At 43.0% G+C, this 26,776-nt stretch overlaps 1 protein-coding gene across 31 annotated transcripts in view; it reads right to left on the reverse strand.

Moving 5' to 3' along the window:
- SIPA1L1 (signal induced proliferation associated 1 like 1) overlaps window positions 1–26,776 on the reverse strand; it is a 500,369-nt gene that overhangs the window by 356,427 nt on the left and 117,166 nt on the right. For 2 of the 31 annotated variants that reach the window (XM_067731709.1, XM_067731655.1), the window contains exon 1: window positions 21,289–21,764. The exons of 23 other annotated variants lie outside the window; for them this stretch is intronic. The gene's annotated coding sequence lies outside the window, so the exon portion shown is untranslated. Of the gene's footprint in view, window positions 1–20,778; window positions 20,886–20,931; window positions 21,083–21,288; window positions 21,765–21,917; window positions 21,997–26,776 lie in introns of those variants that run through there. 6 more of the 31 variants (XM_067731699.1, XM_067731718.1, XM_067731663.1 and 3 more) reach the window with 5 other exon arrangements.

Consider the following 26,776-nt stretch of genomic DNA (forward strand, 5'->3'; position numbering starts at 1 on the left):
TCTCTGAACTTTGTGAAATCTCTTCCTAAAAATCCAGGCCAAAAGATTCTCTTCCATCACGGCAAAACCCCAAGACGAAATAGCCACTTTCACCCAAAGTTCTCGGTATGAATCAGTTAGTCACAATTTCTATCTTCTGCCTTCTAAGAAAAGAACTACCAATAAGTCAAGAACTTACCAGATGTCTCCATTTATAGGGTTGAGATTTCCACGAATATACAGATAGTTGAAACACACCATTTATAAACTATTTTATCCCTGTGCCAGCTTTGAACTTACACATATTTATCCAGGGATGCATTTCAGATTAGGTTCTGGGATTGCAAAATCACAAAAGACACAGCCCTGGCCTTCAAGGTTTAACAGAAGAAGCAAACACAGAAAAATAATTTTAAGATATTTTGACAAAGCTCCCCCAGCTTCCCTCTACCCTGGCACTTAAAACTTGACTTGTAATTTTCTGTTACTCATCTGTCAACCTGGCTTGCGCTCATGAAAACAGATGCTCCCTTTGAATCCCAAGGACTGAGAGTGCCCTGAACACAGGACAGTTTCAACAAACTGTTTGTTGATTGAACATGTAAATGAAGAAGCATGAGTATGCAAGGAGAACCAAATGTGTCCCACACAAGTTCCTGTCCTGCCCTCTTAACCTCAGCTCACTGTTACAAATCCCAGCCACACCTGGCTATAGTACACTCCTTGTTGAAGCTGGCAGGTAGCAAATTAAGCTGAGAAAATACCCAAGTTGATTCCTTCCTCTGTCCACTCCCCTTTCCTCCATCTGAGCTCTTAGCTTTCCTACCCCTAACCTCTCCTCACCTGATACCCAGGGGGAAATGTTCAGGATGACCTTTCAAAGACAGCTACTGATGAGATGGGATTTTCCTGTGTAATGCAGATGAAATTGATTTTATAGATCCAAGAACCCACCCTTACAACGCGAGTGAAATGTATCTCTCCATCAGGGTCTTTAAAAATCCGAGGGAAAGATACTAGGAAAACTGAAAAGCTGGGAGGGCTTGTTAAGAAGGAAGGACGGGTGATTGGCATCTCCTGGACATCTATTATGTGCCAGGCACTGTGCGTGCTGCCACCCCACTGCCATCCTAAGTGCTCCCACCTATCGGTACTAAATCCCACCTCTGAGAAGGACGTTACATACATTGTCTCATCTCATCTTGACAATAACCTTGTGAGTTAAGCATCAGCACTGTCCCCTTTTTAAACAGTAAGAAAGAGGTTGAGAAATTACCTGAGGTCACATGGGTAGGATGGAACCCAGGTCTCCAGTGCCAAAGCCTGTAATGCGCCCCTACCACTTACTATGAAACACTGTGTAACACAGGCCAGCACCTTAGCCTCTGACTCCATTTTCTAAATCTCAACTATAAAAAATGAGGAAAACTCCTTCCTCAAACATTGGCGATGGAAATTAAATGAGACAATATATCAAAACAAGTGCTAGTACATAAATGACCCTGAAAAATAACACTGTTTCTTTCCTTGCTTCTCCTGCTATGAACTCTCCCAGACTTAAACCCTGGGCAAGCAGTGGACACAATGTAATTTGTATGTCATCCCTCACACCCTGTCCTGGAGGGCAGGCTCTGCCTTACTCCTGTAGAATAGATTAAAGTGAAATCAGTGCCTGAGAAAAGCATCTGGGATGCCAACTACCGCCCTACAAACCGTCAGAACCCACCACACTTGTACCCGGAAACTATTCAGAGAGAAATCTACGGTCAAAGCAGCTCTGGTTTTGCTCCCAGTGCCTCCTACCTGAGGAATCCCAAACACCCCTCCCTAAGGCTTCTGTGCTCCACGTCACAGCCCCAGCGATAGAAACGCTGCACTTTTCCCAGGGCCTCTTTTCCTTCTCCCCATCAAACTGCACCTGAAAGCCCTCTTTTACTGGACAGATCTCTGTTTTGCTTGTTTTTAGAAGCCATTTTTAAAAGACAGGGAACATGAAAACAATGGTGGTTACCCCTGGGTGATAGAATGGTGGATGACTTTTTTCTTCAAACTTTCTTGTAGTTTCCCAATTTTCCACAAAGCCTTATGCAATGCTTTCATAATAAAAAAGAAAGACTCTATATTGAAATGATTTCCTTAGTCTCCTGCTGGTCATTTTCTTTTATTCTTCCTGAGTTCCCCAACAAGCTGGCAGCGTCTTGAGAACAGGACTGCTAAATTATCTGCACAACACTCAGCACAGGGGACTTCCCTGGTGGTGCAGTGGTTAAGAATCCGCCTGCCAAGGCAGGGGACACGGGTTCGAGCCCTGGTCCGGGAAGATCCCACATGCCAGGGAGTAACTAAGCCTGTGCGCCACAACTACTGAGCCCGCGCTCTAGAGCCCACAAGCTACAACTACTAAGCCCACATGCCGCAACTACTGAAGCCCACGCACCTAGAGCCCATGCTCCACAACACGAGAAGCCACCGCAATGAGAAGCCCGTGCACCGCAACGAAGACCCAATGCAGCCAAAAATAGATAAATTTTTTTGAAAAACCCAAACACTCAGCACAGTATCTGATGCACAGCAGGTGCCTGGCACAAAACAGCTCAGTCGATAGCTGTGGAGTGAATGATGAATGTTCGGGTAATATTTAGAAATGGACTTTGCCGGCTGATGGTGGGCAGACCAAGGTGTGAATGTTGGCATGTCCTTAGTGGACTCGGATTATTGCAGTTGTGTATCATTATTTACAAGGTAGCTTTCAAACAGTCAATGCAGTTAAACATGAAAAGTCTGCAACCTGCAGACAAGGTGAACTACTCAAGGTGATTCACTGCTGCAGTGGTCAAGCAAGACCAGGATGGTGACAGATGCAAGATCCTCGTGCATCTTGCTATGAATGAGGACACCCCAAACTGAGCTCATTAAATAACCTCGGGGCTCTGTGCCCTAGTGAGATGGCACGTCGTGGCCCTGGTCAGCCACCAATATTCAACAACACACTTTATTATTTTTTTTTTAGATAGAACTTATCTAATTTTTTTTTAAGATTTTTTTTTTGATGTGGGCCATTTTTTTTAAAGTCTTTATTGAATTTGTTACAATATTGCTTCTGTTTTTTGTTTTGGTGTTTTGGCCGAGAGGCATGTGGGATCCCAGCTGCCCCACCAGGGATCGAACCCGCACCCCGTGCAGTGGAAGGCAAAGTCCCAACCACTGGACCGCCAGGGAAATCCCAACAACACACTTTAAAATTAATCTTTGTCCTTAAGGTTAAATAAGCCTAAATACTAAAGCAAACTCTAGAGGGTTGATTTAACGTGAAAGAGAAGTCTCAAATATTTGGTTTGGAGGAATGACCTGAACAAAAGTTTAAAGAACGGTATGCTGGATCCAATAAACATACAAAGCCCACAACTCAACAGAAAAATCAGGGCAGTAAAAATGTTCCCCCTTTTCACCATGACCTAAGTTAACTAATTAACTTTTACTAGTGACTTCAATTCTGTTTGATCAATTGAATGTGTGTTTCCTAGAAGCACACTTGATTGCCAGGACTAATCTTACACCTGTTTCTTGTATTTGCAATTAACTTCAGTTCCATTAACCTCTCTTTAAAAATCTATATATTTCTAACATGCCTCCGACCTCTTAAAAGACACTTATTTCAAAACAATGCAGATGCTGACATGATGACAGCACGATAATTTTAGGGCGACAGGCAGAAATCAATGACAAGATGAGAACTTCACAGCAGAATTCATGCTGCAAGATGAGAAAGTAAGCATTTCACCCAGAAAATACATTTCTCATGTTTTTTGGTCATGCCTTCAGTTGGGAAGTAAAATGAAAGTGTTCTTACTAGAAAAAAAAAATTCTGTGGTTATTCCAAACTCTGTGCAGATTTCTATTGATTTCACCACAATTATAAATATTTACATTTCCTCTAGCTATTTGTACTAGACATAGTAGGAACCCTGAGCCTGGAACTTCTCTGGCAGGTAGGAGCCCCTCGTGAGGTTGTTTCCCACATCTCAGAAAACTGACCAAAGAGAACATTCAATGACAACTATTATTTTGACTCCACTGGAAGGGAGAAAAATACATTATCCAAAAATTTGGATAGGGATCAGACATACTCAGTCTTCTTCAACTCCTACAAGTTCACTCATGCACCACCCAAGTTTTCTTGGTGAAGCAACAGGAGGAAGTAAGAGAAATAGAAAGAAATGAAGTTAACTCCTGTGTAAACCATGCCTGAGTCCCCTGGAAAAGTGTAAATAGAGTCTCAAAACAACACAAGTTACTGAACCCTTCCAAGCTCCAGCTTCATCATCTGTTAAATACTGATAACACCTACCTCACAGAAATTCCATAAGGATAAAAATGAGATGGTATAAGTAAAGAACCTACCATAAAACCAACGCATGGGTGAAGTTCAGCGGAAGGTATTTATGACCATTGTTAACGGAGCCCTGGTGGAGGTCACGTTGACAGGCCAAAGTCCTACAACAGATACAGGGAAAGAGACCACCAAATGGGTCACATGCCAGCTCTGGGAAATCCAGATCATCGCTTAAGATACAAAGAACTGTCCCTGACTCTCCACCGTGGTACAACACGGCCACCACGCTCAAAAATTACACCAGCAAAACTAGGCTTTCACTGGAGAAATGGGTGGGGAGCTTCCATCATCAGCATGGTATAGTGTTTAAGGGTGATGGTCATAGCAACCCTATTATATGTAGACAGGCTTTCTAGCATTCCAACAAGAAAACACATCCTATGCATACAGCCAAACCATGATTTCAACCATCTGGTCCCAACGGAAGACTGTACTAGACAATTCGTCAGCTCAGTGGCTATTGCAATGTCTGTAAATATGTATAAGAAGAAATTCTATAACAAGAACTCAACATCTTGGCTCCCACTCAGAGTCCTAATATCCATCTTGCAGGCTTATTATAAAGATTAGCACTAATGTGACACGAAGTGCCTGGCACAGTGGGTCCTCAGTAAATGGTAGCCAATGTAAATTTTATTACTAGAAAGCAACGAAATCAAAAGGATGAACCTGTCATGATGCAATTGGGAATACAGTTGTTCCTTTTCAACCGAGAAGTTAAGCTGCATGAAAACGACTGGTTAAAGAACACAGTAACAAGCCTTCCGACGGGGAGTAAATCAGTAAACAGCAGGTTAATCAGTTTACCACACAAGAATGAATGTCAATGCGCCCATCCCTCTGGGTCAAATAAACAAAATGAGAAATGGTTCCTATCCTCAAAGAATCTACATCTGCCTGAGGAGAAATCACAGGGCGTTTCACGGTCTGTCTGCATGCCCTCCTTGACTCGAGGTCCTACGAAAGCAAAACCCACAATTTTACACTGCCACACGATGCACGCATTCAATAAAAATTTGGCAAACAAATGCGACATTCATTGGATCTTGGGCCTAAAAGTGTTATCTAACTCAAAAGTTTCCAAGCCTGGCTTCACTACTCAATCTGAACTTTCCAAAGACTGAGAATCTGAGTACTTAAAATGCTGCCCAGGTGATTCTGATACTCCAGGGAGACTGAGAACCATGCATCTCACTGAGCCCCCGTGAACTGTATGTATGAATGGCCTTTACAATGACCCGGTCCTAAATGCATGGGGATGGGCAACAGAACATAGCCTGGCACACCTGCATGCAGCTCTAGAAAAGTCCTTTCTGATGCTCATTCAAACACCTGTATTTCCTCATTGTTCTACCCTGTGGGGTCTGAGAAAACAAAGGATTTCCAAATTGCCTAATGCAATTTATGACTGATGACTTCCCTATGACTGATTTTCAATTTCTGTGACAAGGGATGACGTTCCTTCTGAGTCGTCTCCAGGTTAAACATCCTTGATGAATTAGGCATTAATTATTAAGCTGTAAGCTCTTTAAGTATACAATACAGTACACCAGCATTCCAAACAAGGGAGAAATCGAGGTGAGTTACAGCAACCAGAAAGACAGCAATGAAGGAGGTGAGCCTTGAAGGTTGAGAAAGTTACAGATAAAACTAGAGTTCAGGGGCTGGAATTGCCTCAGCAGGGACAAGGGAGACAAAATAATGGTGAAGAGCAAGATACGCAGGGAGGGGGATAAGAGAGAGAAAGAACTAAGTATACTGATTTCACCTACGTTTTGAATTGAATGGAACTAAAATCGAAAATGAACAAAGGCTCAAAGGACGTCAGAAATAGTTGGGAAGAGGAGAGAACAGAGGCCTTGCACATGAAGGCAGAAACACAGTCCTACAGTCCTGGGGAGGCCAAAGACATCAGATGAACAGGAAAGGAGAGACCCAAGAGAAAGGTCACAAAGCAGGCAGGAAAGCGCACGTTTTGATGTGCTGGAACCACTTAAATTCCTCCAGGTGGCACACGTACCTAAACGATCCATCAGAAAGAATAATCAGGCAAGACGCCCGGAGCCTGGGGCAGCAAGAGTCAAGCTGGTCAGAAAGGAGCTGCTCCAGCCACCCAGGTGTAAAGGTCAAGGGTCTGTATCAGACGGTGGTCATAAAACAAAGAGGACAAGTTGAAAACGGTCAATTCAAAAGGAAGAGAAAAAGGCAAGGCTTACTCCTGGACCAGACCCAAGGTAAAAGAAAGGCAAGAATCAGAGATGACTTCTCAGAGGTGTCTGAAATGGTCAAAGAAGAAGCAGGCAGTGGTCAGGCAGAGAGAGTCAAGCAACCACGCAATGGAGAGTAGCGAGTGCACTGGTGGATTAGTGCCCGGGAGGCTTTAGTTACAAAAGCTTCAAAGTTCACTCCCGGTTCTACAAACGCACCCGGCAACAGGTGGTTTTGCTATTTTCTCTGGTCCCAGCACAGGCTGTAGTTTGTGTGTCAGCAGACAGGGAACGTCTGCTTTTGACTCTGAAATATGTAACATCACCACCAAAGTTAAAGTGCTTTGATAGGGCTCGGTGAAATGAGCCAGGCACAAGAGAACACATATCGTATGTTCCCATTTATAGGAAACGTCCAGAAGAGGCAAATCTATAAATATGGACAGTAGGTTAGTGGCGGCCTAGGGCTGGGCGCAGGGAAGTGGGGTGGGATTGGGGGGAAGTGGGGTGGGATTGGGGAGAAGTGGGGTGGGATTGGGGAGAAGTGGGGAGTGACTGTAAATGGGCTGGAGCTTCTTTTGGGGTGATGAAGATATTCTAAAATTGTTTATGGTGCTGGTTACACTACTCTATGAACTACTGAACTATACACTTCAAGTGGGAAAACTGTACAGTAAGTGAATTAAAACTCAATAAAGGTTATTAAAAAAAAAACCTTAGGAGTGCAATAAATGGGTACTATGACTTCAGAAGCTTAGAGATTATCTCCCCAGTAAAAATGATTATTAGACTAGAGTTCAAATCAAAAGTCATTAGGCAATTTGGAAATCCTAAAAGATTTTAGGAAGTCTAGTAAGTCGTATTCCTCCTAGGGGAAAAAAATTAGGCATGGAAAAGACACAGAATTAAATATATAGATACCTTTCAAATTATTTCATACAATTGATGTAAGTTTTCTAAAACATACTTCAAAAGGAAAGACAAAGACTTAGGGTTTTATCAGACAATTATGTCAAGTGATACTGTACTGAATACCTATAGTTCAGTTTCTTAGAAGCTGAAATAAAATAACGTATAGTAAGCCGATTCAATGAAAAGCAAAAAGATTATGTAACTTAACAATTACTGAGCAGATGGGTCAACTTATTTTATAAATCTGAGGACCTGAGAAAAGCCCTAACATAAAGAGATGGCCTCTTACTTGAAAGATACCAGAGAACTACCCAAGCAATTTCTCCTCCACAATATCTACTGAAAAACATAGTCCCTGTTCCCCCGACGCCTTGCTTCAGTGTTAAAGCCATTACTGCTCTTTCCACTGAACACCCAGAAGGTGGTCAGTTATTCATCAAACATTGCATTCGCTACATGTGTCGGGCTCTCAAAGGCACCCTTTTAAAATGGCTTTACCTTCTCTTTCTGCATCACACAACCTGCAATGAACACACACCGCCGATGCCAACTGAATCTTGTGAACCAAGGATGAAACCAGGAGGGCAGTGAAGAAAGAGCAGTAGTGTTTCTGTTCAAACTGCCTTATGGATCCGAAGAACCAAGAACCACCATCCTATCTCTTGACTGAAGATGTTCCTAAAGAAACATCTAACTGTTGAGAAGGTATCAATTATCAGCAAATACTGCATTTCAAAGATACAACCATTTGCTACTACCTCCAAGGAAAGACGTGTAATAACTTCAAAATATCACTGATTGAAATATGACTGATGCTGTCAACACTTTTACTTGAATCTTAAATGAATTTTAATTCAGTGGATTCAAATATATATTTAGCATATTTCACCTGCCCAGAAGAAAATTTTAAGCAACAAAAAACCTAGGAATATGTAAATAGGCATTCTGAATTAGGAAACAAGGAGAATGGTCTCCCTAATAAATATGGTCTATTAGACCCTATTTGTTAACTGATCCAAGTTATGGAAAGCATAAAATAATAGAGACTTTGAGAAAGGAAAGAGCCAGGGTTTTTCCTACTACAACATCCTCCCACGTAAATAAAATCACTCTGGCCTGAAGCCATGTTTATTAAGGGGCGAGTCTGGTACCACACACCATGTACTGCCCCAATGGCTCCACACAAAGTGAAGCCCTCTGACACCCCAGAGGGAACCAAAATACCAAGTTCTCCCAAAAGCTGCTCAGGAATCACAGAATGCGTCAAAGAGAAAGCTTTTCCATCTATCCAGAGAGAAAACCAGCCTTTGGAGGGAAAATGCCAACTTTCCACAATACATTCTGGCCTATGAGTTAAGCAGTCCCACAGAGTATGTAAGATGGAAACCAGTCTACTTTCCAGAAACAATACCACCACAACGGGACATTACTTTAGAAGTTGGAACTTTTTTTCTCTCATTTGATCTCAAGAATTCTGAGAAGCGCAAACACTTTCCCCATTTCACACAGATGAGAAAACTGAAGCTCGTGAGGATTAGCGGACCTGCCTAGCTGCCAACTGACCTCACCCACGGATACCTCATACCCAACATGTACCCATCAGCTCAATTCTCCACCCAAACCCGGTCCTCCAGCCTTCCCCATTTCAATACCTGGCACCACCAGTATTCCAGTTGCTCAGGCCAAACACCTTGGTGTTCCCCTTAACTCTACTCTTTCTTTCACTGCGTATCACTCACCCTTCTGTGAGTCATGTTAGCCTCACTTGAGATGAGTCCAGAATCCAGGCACTTCTCATCTCCTCCACCACTGCTATCATCATATCCCACCTAGGTCATTGCTAGAACCCTTAATATCTCCCTGCCTCCACCTCTGCCCCCACAATGGAGTTCTATTCTCCACACAATGGAGTTCTGTCCTTTAAAAATATGTCACACCAAACCCTCATTCTATTCTCAAATATGTCAGATCAAAACCCTTTGTACAAAACCCTCCAGTGGCTTCCCTTATCACTCAGAGTTGTTCACTGCTGTATATCCAGGATGAGAACAGTATCTGCCACCCATCTAGAAGGTGTTTACTGAATATTGCTGATTAGTAAGTGAAGGAAAAATGGCCACAGTCACAGAGCCAGGGCTACACAAATCTTCCAATGTTCTTTTGGTAACAGGAGACCAGATTTATAACAGCCAACAATCCACATGAGAGAAAATTCTTAAATTTTACTCTGCGTAACTGAACCTTATAACACATAATCAATAAATACTATGTCAAATTTCTAACAACAAATTAAAATAAAAATATCATTTTATAAAGCCATGAAGGGACTGCCCTGGTGGTCCAGTGGCTAAGACTCCAAGCTCCCAATGCAGGGGCCCGGGTTTGATCCCTGGTCGGGGTACCAGATCCCACATGCATGCTGCAACTGTGAGCCCCCATGCCACAACGAAGACCCGGCGCAGCCAAATAAATAAATAAAGATTAAAAAAAGAAAAAAGCCATGAAATCTCACACTAGGTTATCTGAGTATTACGGATTTGGCAGCATGCCAGCTTATTATCACAGCACTGGTACGCAGATCTTCCGTGTGACATGATGTCACCATACCTCAAGACCGCCTCACACATAAATGACAAGGGCTCTAAAAGACAAGAACTGAGCACCTAGGAGAAGAGGTGCTAAGCATTTCTAAATCTCTACACGCTGGCACTACACCAATCATCTGAAACAGGAATTAAGTTTCTAGCGTGCTACAAGTAACATCAGAAAGGCTAGCTTTAAAACTGTCTCCTGCCAAAATTACAAGGAAAGACTTTCAGCTGAGTTAAAATGTTGATTATTTTCAGATCAGAGTGAAATTAATACTAAAATTATCCACCAATGAGGAATTTTCCCACTAAAATGTTTGAGTTAAAAACAAAAACTCTGAATTTCTCTTTTTTTAAGCTCTTTCAAAAACACTTCTACTATCTGCAAAAAAAAGCCCTAAATCTCACTAAACCATAATAATAAATTCACAGAATTTTAACAGTTGGCCTTAAAGGAAACTGAATTCAACCCTCAACCTTCCTATTACAAATGATAAGGTTACCTGGTATATAATAAGTGAACAATGAAGACCTGTTAAATGAATGAACAAATCAATGACAATCCGAAAGGGGTGTATGACTTTTAAGATCTCACGATTAATGGAAAAATCCAGGATCGGCCAAAACTAGGTGTTTAGATGCTCTTGGAGAGGGCTTGGAAGTAGAGGAAACGAAGATTTGAAAACCATATCTGGGTCCTCAGGAAAACCTTAAGCAAAATTCATTAAAGCCAGTTTCCTTCAGTTCTGTTACTTAGAAAAGCACTTGATAAAGTAAATTTAGCCAAGACAGGTCTCCTTGGAAACCAAAAGGCAGAATTGTCTAGTGTTTCTTTCTTCCTCCACACAAAGAATATTTAATGTAGAACTATTTTCATAATAAACAACTACAATTGTTTTGCACCAAAAGTAGAACAGGTGGCCTTTGGCAAAAAAAAGAAAAATCCAACCAGCTGTGCGGACTGGAACACTGAGAAGGACCACATCAACCACTAAAAGAATGGCAGCCACATGAGGGCAGGAGCCATGCATCCTTTTCCACTTGAAGCAGCCACTAGCCCCTGGCATAGAGTGAGAGTCAATAAATACTTATGAAATAAATGAGTAAATTACTCCTTATGGACCCACCCATGTAGACTTAAATTCATTTGGTCACCACTAAACAACGCTTTACTACAGGCCTACTATATGCAAGCATACTACATTTTTCCTCCATAGAAATTCTACCAATTGTACCCTCAAGTAATACACCCAACCAAAATATCCTTATAGTTTCATTAAGAAGGTGAGAAAGTATGTCTTAAGTAGCCTAAATTACTTACTAAAGCAGCCACTGAGTTTGCTGTTCTGGGTTCAATCTCTATCCTTCAACTCATCCTATACAACCCAGCCCGGTGAATTTTGTGTTCTTTGCACATCCTAGAAAATAAAACGATACTGTGTCTAAGTATTCTAACTCTGTACGTGGTCCACTGCTATTCAATGAGCAGAAATGGCAAATCAGCAACTACTGGATTGGAATGGGGAAGACAATAGAGTGTCAAGAAAAAAAAATAGTGACGGGTCTTATAATAACTGATCCCCATTTAAAATCTTGAGATTATTATCAGGGGCTTTCATTAAAGACCCCCTTTCAGTGCAGTGATAGAACTGACACAGATGGTTTGAGGTATTTATACCCATTGAGGTACACATCCAATCTTCAAGACCAATTCAAGGCCTATCACCTTTTTTTTTTTTTTTTGCGGTACAAGGGCCTCTCACTGCTGTAGCCTCTCCCGTTGCGGAGCACAGGCGCCGGACGCGTATGCTCAGCGGCCATGGCTCACAGGCCCAGCCGCTCCGCGGCACGTGGGATCTTCCCGGACCGGGGCACGAACCCGTGTCCCCTGCATCGGCAGGCGGACTCTCAACCACTGCGCCACCAGGGAAGCCCTCATCACCTTTTTGAAGCTTTTGCAAGCCATTGGATTCAATATCCAATGAAGTGCTAGACTATAGCTCTTACTATACTAGTTGCCGATTGACAGCCTCACATACATTCTGCCATTTAAATCACCTTATGGGGGTTTCCCTGATGGCGCAGTGGCTGAGAATCTGCCTGCTAATGCAGGGGACACGGGTTCAAGCCCTGGTCTGGGAAGATCCCACATGCTGCAGAGCAACTAGGCCCGTGAGCCACAACTACTGAGCCTGCGCATCCGGAGCTTGTGCTCTGCAACAACAGAGGCCACGACAGTGAGAGGCCCATGCACCGCGATGAAGAGTGGCCCCCGCTCGCCGCAACTAGAGAAAGCCCTCGCACAGCAACGAAGACACAACGCAGCCAAAAATAAATAAATAAATAACTTTTAAAATACATAAGTAAATAAATCACCTTATTTCATTCTTTAAGTGGGTCTAGTCCCCTCCAAAAAATGAAAAATTCTTTGAATTGTTTTCTCAATTGTTAATCTATTACTTCTCTATTTCTCAGCACCTACAATAGCATAAGTTAAAAATAAGTGTCACTCAAACTTCCTGATTTCAAAATGTATTACAAAGCTAAAGTAATCTAAAAAGCTAAAGGTGGTACTGGCATAAAGACAGACAAACAGATCAATGGACTAGAACAGAAAGCCCAGAAATAAACCATCATGTATATGGCCAGCTGGTCTTCAACAAGGATGCCAAGACCACTGAAAGGGGAAAGCACAGTCTCTTCAATGAATGGGGCTGAGAAAACTGGATACCCGCACACATAAGAATGAAGCTGGATCCTCGTCTTCCACCACAGACAAAAATTAGCTCAAAATGGATTAAAGACCTAAATGTAAGAACTAAAACTATAAAACTTCTAGAAGAAAACACAGAAAGCTTCATGACACTGGACTTGGCAATGATTTCTTGCATATGACGCTAAAAGCACAGGCAACAAAAGCAAAAATAGACAAATGGGATTACATCAAAATTTAAAACTTTCATGCATCAAAGGACACAAAAGAGCAAAAAGAAAACATACAAAATGGGAGAAAATATGTGCAAATCATGCATCTGATAAGGTGTTAATATCCAGAATATATAAAGAACTCCTACAACTCAACAACAAAAAATCAAATAACCTGATCAAAAAATGAGCAGACTTGAAAAGACACTTCTCCAAAGATGATATGCAAACGGCCAACAAGCATATGAAAGATGCTCAATATAACTTATCAACGGAGAAATGAAAATCAGAACCACAATGAGATATTACCTCACACCCATTAAATGGCACTATCAAAGAAACAAAATAACAAGTGTTAGCAAGGATGAGGAATAACACTGGTACACTGCTGGTGGGGTATAACCTCTATGAAAAACAGAATGGAGGTTACTCAAAAAACGTAAAAATAGAGCTACCATACGATACAGAAATCCCACCTTTGAGTATATATCCAAAGGAATTGACAGCAGGGTCTCAAAGAGCTATGTGAAAACCCATGTTCATAGCCACACTATCCACAATAGCCAAGAGGTAGAAGCAACCCAAATGTCCATCTATGGATGAATGGATAAATAAAATGGGATACAGACATACAATGTAATATTATTCAGTCTTAAAAGGGAAGAAAATCCTACCACATGCCAACATGTATGAACCTTGAGGACACTATGCTAAACGGAATAAGCCAGTCACAAAAAGACAAATACTACATGATTCCACTTATATGCTGTATCTAAAGAGGTCAAATTCATACAAACAGAAAGTAGAATGGTGAGTCCCAGGGATGGGGAGAGGGGAAAGGAGAAGTTGTTTAATGGGTAGAGTTTCCAATTTGCAAGATGAAAAGAGTCCGGACTTCTGTTTCACAACAATATGAATATACTTAACACAACTAAACTGTATACTTAAAATGGTTAAGATGGTAAATTTTACACTATGTGTTTTTTATCCCAATAAAAAAAGTAAGTGCAAACACCAAGTTGGATTTACTCGTTCTACCTCCACTGCCGGAGTCGAAGCAGCCTGACCCTTTTACCTGCTGGCAGTCATTTCCAAATTTCTTCCAAGTTGTCTTTTTTAATCAAGGGAACTGTACACGTGATCGAAGGCCCTCCCTTTACCTTACTGTCAAGCATAAATCCAAAAATGACATAAAAGCCATTGTGTTCTCAACTGGGTGGGAGAGAAGCATAACAGAATCACCTATTGAGTTTCTTCAAACCACCCAACCCATCTACCCAGAGTAATACCCCAGAGTTCACTGAGGTCCTCCACCCTCCCCCAAACACACACCTGGCCCAACCCGCTGAAAACCACTATTTTAAAGTGCTCCCTTGAAAATGACCTTCAGAACAATCCGACTGAAAGCAATTATTAGGCTGAGGCTCTAACTTTTAATAGGCCTTTTCTGTGAATCCTATAGTTCTCCATAACCTATTATGTATCTACTGAAACATTATTGTCATGCAATTATTACACCTCATTTCCTATTACAAACGATCAGTACTAAGATGCCAATTTAAAAAAAAAAAAAAAGTAACACTGAGACTCTTGGAAGAATCACAGGCATTTCTCAAACTGGAAAAGAGATGAGGGTCAGGAACCACATTCAGTCTCAAGCCTCCTAACAGGTTTCCCAAGGGCACATTCTGAGCCAGGAGTCAAACCCCACCCCAAACATATATACACACAGAGCACCCTCTCTTTACACATGAAATTCCAGCTACTCAGAAGTTAGACTCTGACAAAATATATTGGCAGAAGCTTCTGAGGTCTTCGCTGGGGCAGCCAGAAGTATGGTTAGGGAAAAGGGAGGAGTTAAATCAACTACACACTAACCCTCATTTCAAGAGTAAGAACACTTGTTTTCTAAGTCTTTGAAAGAAAAGGCAATATGGTTCCCAAAAGTCACATACTTATATTTCTTGCAAAAATATGGGAAAATACTTCTTTCCATTTTTTTCCCTAACTATGTACAAGTGAAGCAAGGAATAAAAGTTAGTCAAACTGGGTGAAAATTTTAGAACATTCTATTAATGTATAATTATATATCCTATAGGTATCTCCTTATAAGTACCCTCTCTTCTTGAAGGCATGAGATACCACAGTTCAGTTATCACAGTTGCTTTGCTGAAAGCATCAAGAAATGAAAAGAAACTTGTAAAAACAAATAGTCAATCAATTCTGAGAACTAAGATGTTAAAGGAAATGCAAGGAGCTTAGACTATATCAAACTAGAATCCCTATCTAGGCAAATAATTGAGAATATGAAAAAAATGAATTAGAAAAACATAATATAAAAGCCAATGTAAATGATATTGATCATAGTCAAGTCTCGATTATAGGAACGTGGTCATTCAGCACATGGTCCTTTGCTTTTTACTTCTAAATAGCTTTATTCCGAGAAGTTTGGAACTCATTCTAAAAGGAAGCAAGACATTAAGCCACAAAAAAACTACCAATGACTATACTTGTAGCTTTGGTAAAAGGCTTCCTGCAAAAAACAGAAAGAGAAAAGAGGAATAACCAAAATTCACTCTGGTGTCTGCGAAATTCATTTTTAACCTAAGACCTGCTTTGGAGGAGGAGAGAGGAATAAAGGAATCCAGCGGCCGCCACGGTTGGATGGCCAGTTGGCTCAAGTTGCCTCTGAGTGACCCCTGTATGTGTACACATCAGTAACCCTCCCTCTGCAGGCCAACGTTCTCCAGCACACATACATTCTCCTCGTGCCTCTCCATAATTGAAAAAACAGGGAAATCTAACATTATGTAATTGCCCGCTTCCCACAATTTAAAGTTAGGCATACTACAATCCTAATTAGAGGGGGAACTTAGTGCAACATGACAAGTAACAAATTAGAAATCTACAGGCTGAAAATTCTCATCCCAGACCTCCTGAGGCCAAGAGAAACAGCTTCGCCTGCCTCTGTGGCACACCTCCAATGCACTACCGTTGACTAACGTCCAATGAAAGAAGCCCCTGACATTCCTCTGTGTCACTGTGGTGTCATCTCTCTAGATTTTCAAGAAAGTTTTCATGTTACCTTTGCAACTGGGGTTACCTCACTCCTCCCAGGCCAGAATAAAAGGAGAAAATGGATGTGGACCAGTCCTTACCCTCAAAAGATACACCCAGTGGATTTTCTTACCCACTTGATCACAAACCCAGTCACACTCGTGCTATTCTAACCCTCACTCAAATCACCTGCCTTTAAGAGATCCAAAGAAAAGGGGCTCTTTCCCACGTTTCTATGACTCGCTCCACAGCTCATCAGAAACCCACCAAAAGAAAAAATGAGCTCTCATCTGAGGATAAGTAACTTAATTTGTATTAAACCTTTGGAAAACAAAGGGCCATCAAAGTGTGTGGGCTTTGTTTGGCTTTTTTCTTCTTTATTAGCTAAGCACAGCAGAAAACTAAAAACAAAAATCCAATGAGGCCAATTTATTTCCCACACCAAACCAGTAAAAGCGCAATGGATATAAAGTTGGACTGTCGATCTAAAGGGATAGTAGAAAACCCCTATTTTAAATAGCACTGTATGTGGAACAGACACAGATTTTTTTGTGTGAGTGCTGAAGGAATAACATAATGCTTTACCCTCCTCGGGAAAGGGAGAGTCCCTCATCTAAAGGGCAGTCACCCAAGGGGCAGGGATGTTTCTTCTCTCCTGGCTCAGATTACCCCAGCGGAAGTTGGGTGGTGCTATAGAAATCACTCACGTTTTCAACAGGAAGCTCCTACAACACTGTCCTGTTTTATGTGCAATTATACCTCCACCTAACAGATCCTCCCTAGCTCCTACCCCTGCCCCCAGTAACCCATACATGAAGCCACTGTTCCAAAAATAAGGGAGGCATACCATTTTCTTTTACAAATGAAAAATGAGTTTAAGAAGAGAAAAAAAAGGTGGTCAACTACAACAAATTAAGTCTGGCTTCTCTAAAGAACATCTAAGTATATTACGCTCTGAGTTAACCAAGATTCCTTTAAAAAAAAAAACAACCTACAGGCTCTACCACGTAAATACTTTAACTAACTCAATTTCTTTTGCTATAACTTTGTAATTTGAGTAACTCTAAACCTGAGTTACCAAACACTACATCCGTGTGGTTTTCATGGCTTTTCAACCTTCACGTACATTTTGTTTCATTAAGTTTTTCTTCTTCTCATTTTAGACATGTAATAAATACTGAACACTTGAGTGGGGGGAAAGAGCAGTAAATAAATTTTAACCTAAGACTCTAAGGTAGGGGGGGAAAAAAAAACCAGGAAGCAAAAGAGTACAGTTAAATCTGAAAACATGCCTTCCAATCACTGCATGATCACTGACTAGTTCTTCTACACCCTTTAAAAAAATCACTTCAACTTTCTGGGCTTCAGTTTCCTCATCTGTAAAATGGGGAAGAAGGGTGAAATGATTTATACTCAAAATCCCTCCTAAACCCAACAATCTATGAATCTGTTCATCAGGAAGCAAGAAAATGCAATTGCAAGTAAGACTATGGTTTACAAATTACTTTCGTACATATATTCTCAATAATTTTTGCAGCAAAGCAGTGAAGCAAGCATTGTGCCCACTGCTGCAAAAAAAGACGCTGTTTCAGAAAGTTCAGGAAGAGGTTCGATTACTTTTTAAGATCCCATAGCTGGAAAATTTGAAACCCAGGCCTTCTGAGGACAAATACTGGGCCCCATTATTTAAAAAATTAATTTAGGACTTCCCTGGCGGTGCAGTGGTTCAGAATCCGCCTGCCAATGAAGGGACACGGGTTTGAGTCCTAGTCCACGAAGACCCCACGTGCCGTGGAGCAACTAAGCCCGTGCGCCATAACTACTGAGCCTGCGCTCTAGAGTCCACGAGCCACAACTACTTAGCCCACATGCCACAACTACTGAAGCTCGCATGCCTAGAACCCGTGCTCCTCAACAAGAGGAGCCACCCCAATGAGAAGCCCGTGCACCACAATGAAGAGTGGCCCGCTTGCCGCAACTAGAGAACGCCCGCACGCAGCAAAGACCCAATGCAGCCTAAAATAAATTTATTTAAATTTATTATAAATAAAAAAATTAATTTAAATAAGTTACAACTCAAATAATTGCCTGCTCTGCAAAACTTTTATGGGGGCTTCAGCGTATCAGAACACCAAACCAGGGAAGGTCACTGCAAATGGCCCCATTGCACTGTATGTTCCTTGAGGCAAGCAACACACTTTTACCCACCACTAGAACCACAGAACTCAACAGCATGCCTGCCAGACAGAGGCACTCAATAACTACCTTTTGACTTAATACAAATCTCAAAAGATTAGGAATATGGTGACATTATGAAGGAAAATTTTTTTTCTGAATTTGAGATATGAACTTCTGCAATCTCAGTCCAAAGGAAGAAAGAAGCATTCTATAACAGAGCACTAGCTCTATATGTGGGGGATGAGTCTATTTGTCTTCCTTAGAGAAAGTCCAGTTCGGTCAGTGAATCAAAAGGCTCAAATCTGCCACGTCACCTGAAAATCTTCAGGCTAGGCACACTTCATATGCACATTGAAGTGGACCAACAGAAATGACAGCAGGACAGTGAAGACCAGTAGAAGCACATAACCATGTTATCAATCACTACATACTTTCCCCTAAACTGGAAAGAGTCAAAGAATCCATACTCTTACACTGTTCTGCCTCTTCTCATGCTCCTGTTTCACAGCTCAAAGAGATAGAAAACAGCCATGTATTGAAAAACTCAAACTGCAAAAGTAAGATAGAACGGACACACGTCCCAACTCATAGTCAACCAAGATTCTCCAAAGTTTACAGAATCGCTCATCTCAAGCAAAATCGTGACTTCAATAAAGTTACTAGAAGGACTTCCCTGGTGGCACAGTGATTAAGAATCCGCCTGCCAATGCTGGGGACACGGGTTCTGAGCCCTGGTCCGGGAAGATCCCACATGCCGCGGAGCAACTAAGCCCATGTGCCACAACTACTGAGCCTGCGCTCTAGAGCCCGCAAGCCACAACTACTGAAGCCCGCGCGCCTAGAGCCCGTGCTCCACAACAAGAGAAGCCACTGCAATGAGAAGCCCGCGCACCGCAACAAAGAGTAGCCCCCGCTCACTGCAACTAGAGAAAGCCCGCGCACAGCAACGGAGACCCAATGCAGCCAATAAATAAATAAATAAATTTTAAAAAATAAAAAAATTTTAAAAATAAAATTACTAGAAGGTGTACTTTAAAAGTTGTTAAAAAAATCAAGATGGGCTGGCGGGTGGGGGTGGGGAGACCTACACCAAAATTACACACCTAATTCAATGCAAAAGCAAAGTTAAGAAAGTCAGGAAAAGTATGTAAGTAAGAAAGTCATATAAAATTTCAGTGAGCTGCTTTGCAATTATTACTGCAATTATTACCAGGAGTTCAAGTCAACCTTGTCACAGAATCCTACGATGAACTCACAACTAATACTGACACTTCAGCTCTAAAAAGTTCACTGCACCAGAACTGCAATTTCAAACTCAAGGAGCAGTACCAGGAACCGCAGAGAAGCTAACAGCAACACCTACTGACTGTCTTGAGCCACTTGCCAAACTTGTTCTCTCAGTCAACTAGAGAAATCTAATGATACAGTCAACTTCAGGACTCCTTTACTTAAGCATAAAGAGATAAGAAAATAAGTTGTCAGCCACATAATACCATTCATCTGGCAAAATCTCTTATTTTGCCCCTAGCCATTTACGTGCAAATCATCACCCAAATCATTTTGAATGCCCTGTTAATTGCTAATGCCTGAGTATAATTTATTCCATAGGAAAAAAGTTTTAATATTCTCGTTAATAACTGGTATGTCATCTAGTAGTCAGACACTTCAGTGACCATAAACTTCTTTATGAAAACCTTTTATCTGAGACTACTGCTGTTTCTACTGTTCTATATTATTTCCATCGGCTTTTTTTTTTTTTCATCCTGGTAAAGGTGGCTTAATTGCAGCTTTCAAAAAATGAAGGGGGAAGGTGAAGGTCATTAAATCAGGATTTTAGAGAAAATACTGTTACTAAACTGGGTGCAGAGAATGATTGTATAGGACTTCATCTTGTACTTTTCCAAAAGATTAAGTCAGAGAATCTTTGCCTTGGATGAATATTCCATATGAGAAAACGAGAGAAAGTTGACACTTAACTCCCACAGAGTACCAGTATAAAAACAATGTCTTTAAGAGTCTGAGTCAGAGTTTCAACATGAAAGGTTTGCTTTACAGAGGAAACGCCAACCCCAGTCCATCCAGATAGACCTGGAACCTGATTAAAGTCAACACCTTTACTCTAAAATTTGCATCGCGTCACTGGCTCCCAGTTTAGAAATGTAATCGTTTAGCAGGTAGTAAGAATTTCAGTAAGTGCTGCCTCTAAAATACCCGTCATAATAAATAAGATCTGTAAGGTAAATGCAGTCTAGGATCCATCAGTCCCCAAAGCTTCTCTTCAAAACAAGCTTCAACAACTCAAACATCTTCCTTGAAAGTGAGCCATTTCCCTTGCCTATGTTTTCCAAACGGTGAACCCAATGAAATTTCAACCTGTCCAACAAGATTACTTGTCCACCTAGAAATGCCGTGGAGCGATAGGGAGCTTGGCAAATACCCTTTAAGGTCAGGATAGAGTTGGAAACAGATGGGGCGAAGGAGAAAAACTTCTTTTTTGCAGTACCTTCTCGCCTTCCCACCCCTCTTGTGGTTTACTTACTCCAAGAAAAGCAGGTTTGAGCAGCTCCGGCTTTCACTTCCCCCAGACCCCGGGAGAGAAACGAACCACCCGCGGGCAACGAGCTGCTCTTCCCCCTTTCTCACGATCAAACCTCTCGGCCTGTCCCTCCGGCATAGCCTGCAAAGCGCTCACCCAGGTGACTGAACTGGAAGAGTCTCCCGGTGGAGACGAGAGCAGCCTGGTGGGCGCAGCCACCCCAAGGGGTCGCGGGTCTCCTGGCCTCTCTCACAGACGCCTGGCGGAGAGTTGTGCAGATTCGGATTCCGAGGTGCGCGCGCCCGCGCGCGCCGGGCGCAGTGCAGCTCGGACTCGCCCCCCGCCGGGCTGCGCTATCAGCACGCCACCAAATCGGAAATAAAACTTTGACCGGCCTCTCGGCGTCCTGCTCCGTGCCCTGGACCCGAGCCCCGGCCAGAAATGGGGTGCGGGCTGTCAACAGTCTTGCACCCCCGCTCCCCTGCCCGGACCCGGGGCGCGGGAGCCACTTACCGCTCGGCCCGGCCTCCCGGTGCCGCCGCACGTCCGGGGCGCGTCCGCCGCGCGCTCTCCCTGGGGTAAAAAAGAAACCTTACAGACGGTCGGCGCGCGCTCACTCGCCGCCTGCTCTGCGGAGAACGGCAGGCGGCGAGGCAGGGGCGGGCGCCGAGCGGAGGGGGACCCGGGGGAGGCGGGGGCGGAAGCAGCCCAACTCCCGAGCCTGGCTCCGAAGGGGACGCGGAATGCAGGCTGGAGAGCAGCCGGCTGGGGCCGCGCTCCCGGTGGAGTGGGGGCGGAGGTGCCCCAGTCCCCGGGCATCAACTATTGTCTGGGCGCTCGGGTCCCCACTCGCGCCGCCTCCGAGGCTCAGCGCTCCCCATCCCACCCGCCTGCCTCCAAGAGAAAAAGCTGAGGGGGCGGCCGGCGCGGGAAGCGAACGCGGAGTGACTGAGCGGCCGCGGCCAAAGTCCGAAGTAGACGCAGGGGAAAGGGGAGGTGCGTGCCGAGTGGGGGAGGGGACAGGTAACTGCAGAGGGGGCGGGAAGGCCCGGGAGGATTGGTGGGGGGAGGAAATGGGGAGGGAGCCACGGAAGCAGGAGAGGGTGGAGTGGCTGGCGGGGGCCGGCCTCTGAAGCCCAGACCTGGCCCTCCCCGGGGACCCTCCTCCCGGAGACTCAGCGCCGCTCTGACTTTTTGCTCACTCGCTCACGCACACAGTGAACTCGCTCACAAAGTTGCCGGCGGTGGCGGCGCCTCCCTCGCCCTTCCCCTCCCCGCCCCATTCCTTCCCCTTCTTCACTCCCTCCCCAACTCTCGGGTGAGATCACCGCTGTGCAGCTCAGCTCTGCGCTCAAATCTCGCGAGAGAAGAGGCAGCTCAGCCCAGACGGCGGGGGAAGTGGAAGGAATTAGAGGAAGGTGGGGGACCGCGGAACTCCTAGTTGCTATGACGACGGCAAAGCCCTGGATTCCTGTCTTCTGCAGAGAGCCCAAGCAGCAAACGTGGGTGTCGTTTGCAACCTGCCCCCTCCCTTGCCCGACGCCCTAATGGTGGGGAAAGCAAGGGCTAGAAGCTAGAACCTATTTGAGAGGGCATCTGGAGAAGACCAGCGTCATGATATCTGGCTAAATCTGGCAAATGAGGCTAATTATTTAAGAGATTCTGGGACAGATTTCTGCCATAGAAGTCAGCACATATCTGAACCCCCAATTTCCTACCATATATTCAGTTTTTCGACCTTCCTGTCTAATTTCATCCCCCACCCCTCACCCACTCCGTACGCTCCCTCTCTCCTCCCCGCCCCCCCCCCATCACCACCGCCACCACCAGACTGAGCTCCTTGAGGACCTGCCTTATCCATCTGTGTATTCTCAGCGCTTCCACAGGCTTGGTACATAGTAGGTATTTACTTAATGTCTATGGTGGGAAATGAACGCCACAAGCTGTACGTGTCCTCAGTACTTTCACCCTACCCTGGAAAGTACTTATGCTTAGACTATGAATTTCTGCTCCACAGTTTGGCTTTTGACTTTGCTAAACTATCCTTCCATTTCTGTTCACACAGAATTACCTATTTTTCAAGAGTTACAATCCCTCCTTTCTCTTTCTCCATCTTTGTGTCATAAAAACCCTATTCACCATGGGGGACCAGGTAATCATTAAGCTTCTTCAGATACCATCCTACCTACTCCAAAATGCTGTTGAGAATGAAGATGACATTTTCTCATCCCCTGTTTCTTCTTTTGATTGTAGAAACTTTTCTTTGGGGGTTTTATATACTCACTGCCTAAATAAAATGGATACTGTTAATAGAAGTTAAGCTTAAACTTTCGATGTCAAAATGAATGAGTAAAAATAGATTCCGTGGGGCTTCCCTGGTGGCGCAGTGGTTGAGAGTCCGCCTGCCGATGCAGGGGACACGGGTTCGTGCCCCGGTCCGGGAAGATCCCACATGCCGCGGAGCCTGCGCGTCCGGAGCCTGTGCTCCGCAATGGGAGAGGCCACAACAGTGAGAGGCCCGCGTACCGAAAAAAATAATAATAATAATAGATTCCATGATAAGTGAATTATATCTCAATTATTTTTAAATTCCATCTCTATTTACATAAATACGGGGAAACCATTTTTTAAATCAATCCCTTGGAACTAGAAACCCAAAAAGTACATAAAGATTCTTTTAGGTTACATGCAAGCTTAAATGTCATGTCGGTGAAAGTTTTTATGTTAGAAACCTAGTGATATAGTGATACAGTGATAAAAAACACTAGACAAAGTCAGGAAACTACGGCTTGAGTTTTTCTGTGTTGCTAATAATTGAGTCTCCTTGAGAAGTTATTTAATCTTTCTGATTCTTCATCTCTAAAATGAGGGGTAGCCCACATGTTAGGTCATTATAGCTTTAAAATTCTGTGGCTCTTAGACCTATACAAATTTCCAGTAAATAACAGATATTTTCCTTTTACATCAAACAGAATTTTTTAAATGTTTCATTTTACAGTAGGTCAGTTTCACAAAGTTCAGCTACATGTTGACAAGTTGCTTTTCAAGTTCTCTTGTCTCAACTGTAAAAACAACAGGGACTTCCCTGGTGGCGCAGTGGTTAGGAATCCACCTGCCAATGCAGGTGACACGGGTTCGATCCCTGGTCTGGGAAGATCCCACATGCCGCGGAGCAGCTAAGCCTGTGAGCCACAACTACTAGCCTGTGCTCTAGAGCCCGCGAGCCACAACTACTGAGCCCACATGCCACAACTACTGAAGCCTGAGTGCCTAGAGCCCGTGCTCTGCAACAAGAGAAGCCACCCCATGAACAGTAGCCCCCACTCACCGCAGCTAGGGAAAGCCAGCATGAAGCAATGAAGACCCAACGCAGCCAAAAATTAATTAATTAATTAATTTTTAAAAATTGACCATGTTACAGTAATTTCAAAGGGAATCCATTGTTATTTACTTTTACACTAACTCAAAACAGATTTCTTGTTATTTAATAAATATGCTAACTCAAAGACCCAAACTAAATACATCCACACCCCCACCAAAATAACTATAAGAAGGAAGGAGGGAGGGAAGGAAGGGAAGAAGGAAGAAACGAAGGAAGGAAGGGAGGGAGGAAGGAAGGAAGGAAGGAGGAGAAGAAGGGTGAGTCTTAAATTCATAGACTGGTATTTTTAGTATCAAAGTTTTACAAAGAAACACATTGGAGCATCACCATCAATCCTGTTGATCTGTTTTCAGGAGCTACCTTTCATAACATAGCACACTATTGTAAATCACTTGTTCATTTGCCCTGGCTCGGCTTTTAACATAGTTTTGCCCTTAAAGGATGGCTGCCAATCTGTATCCACCAACCCAGTACAATTTCAGAACCACCTGTTTTATGACTCCCAGATAGCCATTTGATACATTTGAAAAAACTGACCCAAGTGCTAGCCAAATCTATTAACTTTTTTCAGTGTTTCTTATGAGGCTCAAGAGATGGGTATTGGCCTCAAATTACAAAGATAATTTCCCTAACCTTCAGGCATAGTGGAAGAGTAAAGACTGTCCTAGGGTTCTAAAACTGCTCTTTCAAGACCCTAGGCTACTATTTACCCCTCATTGGTGGCAGAACTTTCAGCAGTATGTCTGAAGGAAATAAAAAGCAAAATTCACCAAAGCTGAGGTTTCAACTACCTGGTTCTCTGGGTCAAGGCACTCTGTCTGCATCTTCCCTGACCTTCCGGGGGTTTCAAAATAGCAGACAAGGAGCAGCAGAAGAGGGAAAGTGAGACTAGAGAGTTTGTCAAGCACAGATTAGATCTCAGCCACTTCCTGCCCACTCCATCTGTTGGCTGTCTATCCACTTCTGCCCAGCCCCCTCCCCGACACGCTCAAGGGACATGTAACCTTTTCTCTGATACGAGCTCCCTCCCTATTAACTTCTCAGTTTGTTAAAGCTCAGTTGACTTCACCTTCCTCTGGTTATTCGCTTCTACTCAACAATGCACCCTAACATATCAAATATGGAATGAATTTTGACACAAAGGCCTACCAAGCAAGGAAAATATATATTTTTATTAATATTATAAACATCGATTCACATTTGCATGTTTTACAGTTAAAATCTGGTCTACCCAGCCTGTTATCATCAGTTCAGAACTTCCTGTTATTGGCTATACAGCTATAGGGCATTACTAACTAATATTCAGAGAAATGACTCAACCATAAAGAAGGACCAAAGTGCTCCTCAAATCATCCAAGATTAAATTATATCCAGTGCTGTTTCACTTTTAGGATTTTATTGTTTCAGCCCTAGGTGATATAATTCTATTGACCTGAATACTAGATTTCTTAGAACACCTCATTCTCCCATTTACATTATTTATTACATGTTTAAAACATCAACTACTGTATAATCAACGAACATTCCTCAGCAAAGCTACTACACTTCCTGTCCACCCTCCCACTCTTCTAAAGGACTATTTCATACCTTCTCCTCCTCCATCAAACCTCCTGCTTATTACTCACAGATAACCGCCATGCATCTTTCATTGGTAAAATAGAGGCAACCAGAAGAGAAAGTAGCACACACTCCATCCCTACGTCTCTATCTACTAACCCACCTGCATCTGTCTGCATGTACTCTTCTGTCCTCCTGGCACTTAGGATAAACTCTCAGTGCTCTTAGCCAAGATTAACCTCTCCACCTGTGTACCCGTCCCATCCCCTCTGACTCCAGGACATTGATTCAGCAACTGTCACCTCTCTCTTGCATCAGGAAAATTTCCCTTTCTATTGGAATTGTTTCTGAGTGCTTACAAGCATGCTCTAATATCTGCTTGGTAAAAAATCAAACATTTCATAGATTCCATATCTCCCTCTGTTTCAGTTCGCCACTGGATTCTTCAAAAGGTTTTTCCACACTTGCTATCTTCAATTCCTCCCCTTCCATTGTCTTGAATCCTCTCTGAGCAGCCATTCTCGCCCACCACTCCAGAAGAAACAGGTCTTCTCAGAGTCCCTAGTGACTGCCTCATTGCTAAATCCAGTAGGCAATTCCTATCCTCACCTCACCCAACTTCTCAGCCACTGGGGAGAGGTTGATCACTCTTATCCTTGAAACAATTTCTTCACATAGCTTCTGGATTAAGAGTCTGTCTTGAGTAACCTATACCCACTACTATATATAAAATAGATAAACAGCAAGGACTTACTGTATAGCACAGGGAGCTCTACTCAGTATTCTGTAATAACCCATATGGGAAAAGAATCTGAAAAAGAATATGTATATATATATACATATACTTATATTTGGTTGGCCAAAAAGTTCACTGGAGTAAGAGCGTACAGAAAAACCCGAACGAACTTTTTGGCCAACCCACTATATGTACATATAACCGAATCACTTTGCTGTACACCTGAAACTAACACAACATTGTAAATCAACTATACTTAAATTTAAAAAATAAATAACGTGGGGTGGGGGAAAGGGTAAATTAGGAGCTTGGGATTAACATACACA

This window comes from Pseudorca crassidens, chromosome 1, assembly GCF_039906515.1.
Source record: "Pseudorca crassidens isolate mPseCra1 chromosome 1, mPseCra1.hap1, whole genome shotgun sequence".
Taxonomy (NCBI): domain Eukaryota; kingdom Metazoa; phylum Chordata; class Mammalia; order Artiodactyla; family Delphinidae; genus Pseudorca; species Pseudorca crassidens.